Genomic DNA, 6,335 nt, shown 5'->3' on the forward strand with positions numbered 1-6,335 from the left:
AAAAATACATTTTCCAAGAGGAAAACATGATTGAAAACAAGAGTTTTCATTCTGTATTTTCTGTATCTGTTCTCTAGCGGAAATATGAGCCTCTAATATTCTCATTTCAAGCGTCGTCCTTGGTTCTGCTGGAGGATAAAAGGGGAAGGCAGAACGCCTCACATGAAGCCGACGTTTGCTTTAAGCAGGGTTGTTTGGCTCATTCGCACCACGGCTCAATTAACCAACAATTCATTCAACTGGCTTAATGGAGCGGCGGCTGTGGAGGAGCCGCACGGCGCCTTCCTCTCGCTTCTCGGGAAACGGAATAATTTCCTCTGCGTCAGCCGCGGACGGCGTAATTATTTTGACACTCCAAAGTGAATTTCCAACTTTTGTCTGGCTGTGGTTCGCCGCCATCAGAAGACTTATTGAAGTGTCACTCTGAGAGGCGGCGCCGGCCATTTATTTTCCCATTATTGAGGCTGATAAATGTTTGGATGCTGCTGTTTTGTCGCTGCGGTGTTTAAAAGTGTCACTTGAAAGTCACAAAAAGGGAAGAGGAGAGCCTGGCAGCCGTCACGTCGCCGGATTTATCACCCAGACACAAACACTCAGACTCATGTCGGTGAAACGATCCAGAGTTAATGAGGCTCGGCGTTCGGTTACAAACGGCCACGTCAGCCGCTAATTGGCAACTTCAGGACTTCTTCTTCTGCTCATTTAATTGAAACGTCTGCATTCATATTTCACTAATTGTTGTGAGAACCAGCAGTAATGTGTTCGACTGCTCTGAGGATGGTTAAAGCAGAACACGAGTCAAAGGAGACCAAAGCAGGCCTGAGACCACCTGAAGCGTTACCTCCTGGAAATACAGATAAATACATATGCTGGTGATGTTTAAAGTCAGCTTCACGCTTTTGCAGATGAAATATTTAGTATCTTTTATAGATGAATTTTCCATTTATCAGCATCTATTCTCTTTTCCATCACTAGCTTGCGCACAGCAGTCGTAGCATTAGCCACAGGAAATGGAAAAGACGGAGGTGTCAAATTCACAGTCAGGTTACTTTTTTAATGCGTTAAACTGAAAAAAATTAATGCAAAAATGTAAGACATCTACTTTCACTTGTTAGCATGCAGTTAGCATCTTCAGAATAAACCTCTCACATCACTGTTTCTGTTCCACTCTATTGATTAGCACTGATTTAGCATCCGATGGACGGTTTGCAGGATGCATCTGTTAGCTTGACTTCTTCGTGGCCGGTTAGTTTAACTTCTAGCTTGTTTGTTGGCTGTGTGGTTTGTTAAAGGTTTGGATAATAAACACGTTTTACCTGTTTGTTGGTTGATTTTTGTAATATTTTGTCATATTAACGGCTTGGCGAAAACTGCGGGATTTGAGTCACTGTCAGCTTCGCTCGCTGATTGAGGAGGAAGAGTTTTTAACAACGGCGTCCCTTCTTTGCTGGTCTTTTTTACCTGAATTTCTGATTTCTAATCTCTGTAAAGTTGCGGTGCGCGCCTGGACTTGAGAAGAGTGAGCGATCAACACGTGGTGTGTGATCCGTCCATGGCGGCTCTGTGCGTTGAAGTGCAGCTCCGAGAGTCAGAGAGGGCTGTCAGGACCGATAAAGGAGATCAAATGCGGGCTGAGAGCTTGAAAAGGAGGATTTCTTCAGGCCCACTGCCGCTCGTGACACAATTGTATTTACAAAGAGGTGCGTTTGATTTTAATGTACGCAGACAAGCCGACGGGGTTCAGCCGCTCCGCCTCAGCGGGAAGCGACGTCTGGAGACGACATGTCGGATGACAGCGGGAGACGACTGATGAGTAACAGCGGAGCTAAAGGCTGCCGTGCAGAACCTCGTCTCATCTGCGCTGACAGATCCAGGACGGCCGCATCACGGCGCATCCAGATCTGCATCGGCGATACACGCCGCTAAACAACAACAAGCGCACGTGGTGCCTGCGCCGCGGGGATTTCAGGTTGTGATTGAGCGTGTTGCGTAATCGCCTTGTTCCAGGTGTACTTCATGTTCAGGAGCTCAGTCACTTCAAGGCCTCCGGAGCTCGGACTGATGGGAGCTCCCTGGTTTGAGCTGCTGGCGTCCTCCAGCTCCTTGTTTTGGTGCTGACTGTGAGGACGGGGATGTGGACCGGATCCAAACAGAGAACCTCAACATGCTGGATATAAATATCGACCCTGCCTAAACTGCCTTACTTGGACATTCAGTTCAATTCAATTCAATTCAATTCACTAAAAGTTGTAATTTGAAACTTTGGACTTTACCCCTCAATTTAAAAGTGGCTCTGAGAATTCATAATAAATCTTAATTAGGCAATATATGCTATGTGGACCTGTGCTTTATCACATGATACCCTGACACCTGTTTGAACGTCTGTCTTGTTTTCCGTTTTATTTTCATATGCAATTTTTCACGCCGTTTATCAGTAACCTGACACGCCAGATGGACAGTTTCATCTGTCCGCCATGGAAATATTTCACAAGTCCATCTGGGTAGCCGCTCTTCCGATTTGATTTCAGAGGCGGGACCTTCAAAACAATCCGTAGCTGGCGATTGGACGACTGTTCGAACCAAAGAAGAAGAAGATTGGACGACCGTTCTGATTGACACGCGACACACTCACCACAGACCAATCCACATCAAGCCACGGTGTGACGTAGCTTAGGTGCTGCTGAGAAGCAGTAGACATCGTTTCCTGACAAAAAGGCTTGAAGTGATGTTCTGTGCTCCTCTTTTAAAGAAGAAATTGAGTCGCTTTCTTATAAAACTGCAGATGTTGCCGTGTCCACGGAGATCGCTTCGCATGCCGCCATTGTTTTCACGTCTTGTCGTCACGTCCGCTCCTCCCGCAGCTCCCGCCTCTTTTCCCTGATTGGGCCGGCGACATTTTAACAGAGTGAAACCATTGGTCTATGGAGCGCTGCAAGATGGGATCTGCAGGATTTAGGAACTGAATCAGGCCCATCTGCTATGCAAGGTGAGTTTATCAGGACAGTCTGTGTTTTCACATGGCCATTGGTTTGACATTTGCTGTATCTGTAAACAGTTCAATAGTATCTGGCGCTGTTTTTGTAAGTGTGCAGTATACCTTGTATATAATGAAAAAAAATCAAAAAATATATATCACGAAAAGCCTGCTGGAATTTGTAGCCTTTTCTAAATCATTTTTATATTTAATTGGCCAAGTTAAACATTTCAAACTCATAAATGTCTAGATTCTCAGAAGTCAACAAAACCCCAGTAACAATGAAAGGAACCACCCCACCTCTGGAAGCAGCACGCTGATCCACCCATGAAGGTCTGCTGCAGGAATTCTGGATCAGACCGGTAATCCAAACCTGCTGAGGCCTTGTTTTCGCTGCGGGTGAAGAAAAGCTGCTCTGCAGGAAGACTTTAGGTCTGCCTGATTGATCTGTTTGTCATTTCCTGTTTGGTTTCGACTCAGCTGTCGATTCTCCCCTCGTGTTGCTCCTCGTGTTTCAGACCTCTGGGGATTCTCCTCTCATAGCGTTGCCTGGATTTTGGAAAACACGGTCTGATAAGCTCTTTTTAACCGTGTTCCTTTTGGGTCCAGCCTTGACGGAGATACAGTTACTCTGAAACGTGGCGTCAGTGAGAGCAGATCAGCATCTCATCTCATCCATCTCACCTCCTACACCTGTCTGAATCCTCTCTCCGTCTGTCTCAGGTTCACAGAGTCTCTAAAGCAGTGGGCGACTGAAGCTTTGCAGCCGGATTCACTTCAGACGCTCTGCTCAACAGAACTTCGGCTGAAGTCCACGGACTCTGAAGCATCCTGGTTGGATAGGGTTAACCTAAACCTTCAACCTGTACGGTTCTGTCATGAATCCGTGGATCTGGACAGGATTCCGTCCGACTGACGAGCAGAATAACACTCTCCCTCCGTCATGCCTCCAGAATGTGAAATATCTGTCATGTGCATCAAGCTGCACAGAATCCTGGAGAGCAGCTGGTGGTCAGTGACTAATGGAAACTGCCCAAAGTCCTTTATGATGTCTGAATTTCTTAATGTTGTTTGAAAAGTGGGCAGAAATGAGCTCAGTGGAGAGGTTCTGAGACAGATTTCCTCTGGTGCTTTGACATTACGTCTATTTGCAGATTCCATTGTAAGAATTATCAGTTTGTCACATTTTGGAGGTTGATCAAACTTTTCTCTTGGATTTTGTGACTGTTCGTCTCCTGCACTGCACTTTCCTCTTTCTCTCTCTGTGATGCTCCCACGTTTGACGACTTCCTCGAAAACACACCCGACTCCACGGCATCACATTTCATGAAATCCCTGCGTGATGAACACAAGCAGACGAACCGGGAAACCACTTCCTCTCAGCTCCTTCGCCGCTCAACAGGCCTGACGCTCACAGGTTCCTGGTGCTGTTTTTCTCAGGTTGATCACCTGAACTGCCGTTGAGCATGCTCCATTCAGGATCTCAGTGAATCAGTTTCCTCTGAGCTCCAGGAAGCTTCTGAATGCTGTAAAGATTGGTAAATTACCCCCAGAAACAGATTTTATGGTTCAGTCATTAGAACTGTGTCAGTTGAAAACAGCATGTTTTTTCACCGTCAGGCTAAAATGAATAAGAATCAACAATCCCAGTGATGGAGCAATTCCATTTCTATTGGTTCTTCTGTAAACTAAGTTGGGGTGATTGAGGTACGTTTTATGTTTATTTTTTTTCACTCCATGGAAGTATCTTTTCTCAGTATTTGATAAGTCTGAAGCTTGGAGTTCCATGAGATCGTGTCTTTGTAGACTCAGTCACCGTTTAATTGGCCCCAGTTGTGCATTAATAATGAAAACGTCTTTGACTGCGATGGGAATGCCTGCAAATGTAAAGTCACACATACCGTGTACAACAGGGGATTAAACTGCTTTCACTGGACCGTCCTGCAGAGACGGTTATGAAGCAGACGAGTCATCCTGTCGGCAGAGGCGCAGATCAGAGCCTGTCATGTTCTGCGAGGCAAACCCACGCACTCCGTCAGCGTGGGGATCGACCGCCGCGCTGACGTGGCTGAATATACCAATAATTGATGTTTTCCCGGCCTTCACCTTCACTGCCGTCTCATGTTCCAGTGAATTAATACAGTCAGGACGTCTCAGGAATCTCTTCACGGCTCGTCAGACATCGTTTAGGTGACGCAGAACAACATTTCAACACGGACTCTAAAGCAGCGATGGAGGGTTTTCTCAACGGACATGAAAGGATGACTTTAATTCACTTATTCATTCAGACTTTCCTGAGCAGTCTTTTTGTTCAGGCTGAATGTATAATCCTGTAATCCAGGTTGGACTGACGTTTGTTTTGATTACATGTCCAACCATCCATCCAACCAACCATCCATCCATCCATCCAACCATCCACAAATCGATTCATCCATCGAACCTATGATTCTTCCATCCATCCATATATCCATCCACCAATCCATCCGTGCTTCTATCCATTCATCCAACATCCATCCATCCATCCATCCATTTTCCATCCATCCTCCACACTGTCAGCTCCTGGCTGGCTCATTCTCAAAATAAAGCTTGTTAATTCATGGATTTTTTTTTATGCAATTCTTGATTCTGATTTTGAGAACCACCTCAGCCTGTCTTTTACGGTTCATAATCCACCACTCCTCAGGAATGAAGGCCTCAGATTGAACATATTTAGCAGTTTATCCTGACGTGAGCGGAGTGAGACGTTGATTGTGAGTCTTTTGTTCCGTAAGCAGCGGCGCATTAGCGTCGTCCCATTTGGGCTGGCCAGGATCCTCTGCAGGCGTCTCTGGGCTGAATCACCACAGCGTCGCTTTGTCGGATCTGTTCAGGTGCTGCTCGTCTCACTTATCGGCGTGCGGCATGTGTTTTCTTCCCGGCTCCTGCCTCATTCCGGATGCATTACACCGAAACACTCATCCCCTGTCAGACAGCACACCTGTACGCCCACATGCACTTCAGCGGTTGTCTTCTGTCCCACTGTCCTGTTTACATTCAACGCACCGCTGCCGTGAGGGGAGACGTTTTCTGGAGGGTCTGCACAGTTTGTTCAAATCAAACAATCCAGACAGGTAATCGTGGCGGCGAGGAGAACGGCGAGCAGCTCGTCCTCGTGGCAGCGAGCCATCAGGCTGATCTGCCCACCGCTCCTCCCAGTGTGTTTCTGAAAATCATGATCCTGAACCACACTGATCGTCAGCAGTAACTTTATGCAATCCAAGACAGCGTTCGCTACAGAAAGGCTCAAATCCAGAGCCCACATCGGTTCGCCCTTCGCTTTCTGTCCATGTTTCAAGATGGGTTTGCCCCCAGAGTAAATGAC

The sequence above is a fragment of the Salarias fasciatus genome, chromosome 7, assembly GCF_902148845.1.
Source record: "Salarias fasciatus chromosome 7, fSalaFa1.1, whole genome shotgun sequence".
NCBI lineage: Eukaryota > Metazoa > Chordata > Actinopteri > Blenniiformes > Blenniidae > Salarias > Salarias fasciatus.